This window comes from Nannobrachium achirus (assembly GCF_963921795.1).
Source record: "Nannobrachium achirus genome assembly, chromosome: 7".
Lineage (NCBI taxonomy): Eukaryota > Metazoa > Chordata > Actinopteri > Myctophiformes > Myctophidae > Nannobrachium > Nannobrachium achirus.
Window position 1 is genome coordinate 64,361,118 of NC_137816.1, and position 4,785 is coordinate 64,365,902.

A 4,785-nucleotide genomic window follows, 5' to 3' on the forward strand; every position below is an offset into this window, starting at 1 on the left:
CCTTCACTCCAGAGGGCCACTATATTTCCACCTTCACTCCAGAGGGCCACTATATTTCCACCTTCACTCCAGAGGGCCACTATATTTCCACCTTCACTCCAGAGGGCCACTATTTCCACCTTCACTCCAGAGGGCCACTATATTTCCACCTTCACTCCAGAGGGCCACTATATTTCCACCTTCACTCCAGAGGGCCACATTGCATATTGCTACATCCTACTTTGTCATTCTAGTATCGCATACAATAGAAGCAAAAAAATAGCAGATCTACAAGCTCAAAACGCATCGCGCTGCGATGCGTTTTGAGCTTGTAGATCGGCTATTTTTTGCTTCTTTTGAACTGGAATCCTGAATATTTTTTTTGTTATTTTTTAATTGGAATCGTGAAATGTAACATTTTGATTTAATTTCAAACACATATAATGATATACTCATGTTAACTTTATGAACTTAAATACAAATACATTGGACATAAAGAAATACATTTTAATACTACTATACTAGTCATTAAGCTACTTATATAGACTGAAGGAATTAAAGCAGGTCATGTTTGGAATTGTAACAGCTGAAATCAATAATATATCAGTATTCCGGTATTAACCTGTGGGCCGCATTAAGTGAAGGTGGGGGCCGCATGTGGCCCCCGGGCTGCCAGTTGCCCATGCATGGACTAGAGGGTTTAACCACGTAAACTAGCATCCATATTGCCAGGGACGTCACAAGGGGCCGGGGGACAAGAAGTGCACCCGCACTGTGAGCTTGTATTATCTGCTATTTTTCAATAGTTAAAGCACAAAATAATGCGTTCCCAGTCTAAATGGGTTACCCTCCCCCTATGAAGAACGTTCATGGGGGGCCCGCAGTGAATCCTTGTACCCAGCGCCCAGAATTTGGTGCGAAATCCCTGCGTATTGCCGATCAACAACGCTCACATGCTTGTGAGCTTTATTTGATAGCTTTCCCCACAAAAACAGAAAACAGAAAAGCGCTAATATAGAGCCCTGGGGGGAACTCTCGGCTCGACTCAACCATATGGGGGTTTAAGTGTTTATGTGGTTAAAAATCCATTTACTCTGTTGAAATGACTCTCCTTCTCTCATCATCCCCATGATCATTTTCACAAAATGCAATGTGCTTGTTCTGGAAATGTCTTTCGATATAACTTGTTCTGTCGTTTGCTCATTCCACTCCGCAGTCCCAGCCTACCTGTAAGCCAGCCGCGTTGGTGGTGAAAGCAGTACAGAAAGTACAGTATCTGCCCACACGCTACTGTATTACATTCTGTTATTTTCCTCTGAGACTTGTTTTTATGATTGTTTTTCTGTGTATAGGCTACAGATTTTTACAGTTGGAGAATGTGAGAATAACTTTAGGCCTATAGCACTGTTAAATGAAACTGTAGAAAAATGAAAAAGTTTTTAATTTCCATATTATTATTATTTAAATACTTTGCCCTAAAGCAACAGTAAGCCACTAGAGAGGACCTGCTGAGCTGTTGCTCGTTGCCTGTGCCCCTGTGCTAACCCCACCAGTACCAAAGATGGATTTTACGCCATGAAAAACAACAAACTAAAAAAGCCTTGCACAGCGGGAAAATAAAATCTAGCTCTTTGGATGCAAACAACGTACTTAGAACAACGGATTCACTCGCTAGCTTTCGCCGTGGACTGAAGACCAGGGCAGGAAATTCACGGCGGCCACGGCGGCCATGGCCGTCGTTGCCCCTCTCTTTGGCCGTGTGCCCCTCGAAAAATGACATGCCCATTGCCCAAACGGCCACAGTGGCTGTGGTGCCCTGGCGCCCACAGCAGTCCATTAACTGCTTTTTACCGTTTATTCCTCTGCGCGATTTTCCAGTCATTACGGTAACAGCAGTGCGTGGTTGGTTGAGCTGCGCACATGACCAGAAGTAGATTCCATTTACGCTCGTAGTAGCAGCATAGCAGCCGCCGCATAGTGGAGCTGCCGGAGTCCCGCGACACAGTGTTTATACAAGTTACAACACAAAAACATCACCGGGCTAAACGGGAGTTTTATCTAACGCCTGTTGAATAAATCCGAATGTGCGAACGAATGCCTTCAAACGGAGCTCTGCTGAGCTCAGGACAACAACCAAAATGCAGCACAAGGGAACCAAAAGCCATTCTTTCCCCAAGAGGCTGAGCTGTCAGAAAGAACATTATTGTTGAGAAAGGGATCACTCCGCGAACGGGAGGGAGGAGTTTGTGTGCGTGTGTGCGTGCGTGCACATGGCCAGTGGTGGAAAAAGTACTCAAATGTTTTACTTAAGTAAAAGTATCAATAGCCTACTGCAATGTAGAAATACTTCCGTTGCAAGTAAAGTCCTCAAATTCCAAATATACTTGAGTAAAAGTACAAAAGTATTGGTATCAAAATGTAGTTAAAGTACCAAAAGTAAAAGTACAACATTATTGAAAATAGCAGATCTACAAACTCACAACCTTGAGCTTGTAGATCTGCTATTTTTTTCTACAAGCTTGCCCCTAAACTGACGAAATTCTAGGCCTGCTGAAGACTCACCTTTTCAGACTCCACCTAAACCCTTAGCACTACAGAAAAAAATCAATGACCATACATGAAGCTAGTTAGCATTTGTTTTTGTTTTTAGGTTTTTAAGAACTTTGATTATATTGTGTTTTTTCCAGATAGATATACATTTGCATTTGTTATATTGTTGATGATGTACTGACATATTATCTTGTTTATTATTGTGATGTTTTTATCTGCTTATTGTAAGTCGCTTTGGATTAAAAGCGTCTGCTAAATGCCTAAACTGTAAACTGTAAACTGTAAACATTGCTCTTTACGTACAAAAGTGCAAAAAGTGACACATAGAGTGGACGATTGTAACATGTGCATGTATGGGGAAAGTGTGGTCCTGGCCATAAGTGGTTAGTTAACAACTTAACATACAGTGACACTGAGAGTTGTCTGGCTGATGGCAATAAATGTCAGGCAGAAACCTCAATATCTCCATTTCTCCATATTTTAACATTTTTCAGTTTTTTCATGAATGATTGCCCTGCTTGATCGTCACACAAAAGCGTCCAAAATAGCAGATCTACAAGTTCGACACGCGTATAAAATAGGGCTTACGTGGTTAATCACAAATCAATTTAGTCAATTATTTAATCAAATAATAGATTATTTTCAGGTTGATCTGTTGATAGATATAGGCTATATAAAAACATGCTTTTGATTATTTGATTAATTTCAAAAAGCAATTGATAATAGCTAAATAAATAATATATTGTTGCAGCACTACCATTGTTCCCTATTGAGCTTGGCACATTTCCTGGGGCAAGCTGCCCAGATCACACATGTCACACGAGTCTTCTTATATCTTTACTCACAGAAAACCCCTGCAATGTAGTGCATTTGAAACTACATTGTAGTGCACATCATGGGGTGATCACTGCTTGCCTCCTGTGAATTGTTTTATTTTATTTTTGGAGTGGTGAAAGCACTCCCAATAGACAGGTATGTCTGTGGGTGTCTGGCTATGTGGCTGGCTATGTCTGTAGCCTGGCAATACATCTAGTGGCCACACACAACACACATGTTAAAGGAGGGGTGCTGTTTAGCAGGCCAGGCACACTCAACACGCATGCACGCACGCACGCACGCACGCACGCACGCACACACATGGTATAGCTGCTCAGATTCACCACTCCACTTCGAACCGAGGTTTGATTTTTTTATTATTTTCTGTTTATTTCGTCGCCGAGTGAGGTCAGCAGACAAAGTGACGTGAGTGAGATGAAAAATAAAACCTGGGTGAAGTGTGCCAATCTCAATAGGAAACAACGGTAGATCAGAGCTACAAAATGACGTGTTACTGGCACTGAGGATACCGACCGTGGTGGGCTCCCAAATAATTGGCAGAACAGAAAGATATTAATGATCCGTCCATCTTCAACCGTTTTCCAGAATCGCCCCCCCGGGGGCAAGAGTTCCAGCAGAGAGCTTTATTAGCCACCTCCTCCTGGGGGATCCTGAGGCCTTCCCCATGGCCAGGGTGAAGATAATAATCCCTGCCTGCCAAGGGGTCTCCTCCCAGTGGGATGTGCAGTGAGGACCTCCTTAGGAGATGCTAAGCTGGCTCCTTTATGATAATATAACATGAATATTTTAAAAAGTAGCCTATGATATTTTTCTTTAAAACCTCGCGAAACTTTCAATATTATACTAATACATGTAGAACTTAAAGGAGGCACGTGCACACATAGACATCAACGGGGGCTTGAGCCCCTGCCCTTTTATCTGTTTGTAAAAAGTGCCCTCTCCAGAACAGGAATGCAGTTTTTTTTACTATGGTGAAAATCCCTCTTTCCATGCCATACCTGAAGGCAGCATTCAAAAGAATTGCCTTGTCCAAACTCTCCTGAACTTGAACGCAGCATCTTATGTTGAAAGAATTGCCCTCTCTGTGTAGAAATCCATGCTGTTACGCCACATATCCAGTATTCACTTGATTATGCTTAGTTCAGTGTAGTATCACGCACCGAAAATAGCCGACATCCATGCTCACAACGCGTCGCAGAGGTCGGCTATTTTCGACATTTCCACCAAAAGGCCCCTTTAGAAATTTCAGCCCCTGCCTCTTTAAAATTCTCTGCATGTCCCTGACTTAAAGTATAGTAGTTCCATTGATCCAAGACGGAACACAATCGATTGATTGATCTTCAAAATAAACATGCCCTGAAAATGCTACGCGGACCACCCTTCTGACCTCTTAACAGATGAGTACTGGGTCGCGAACAC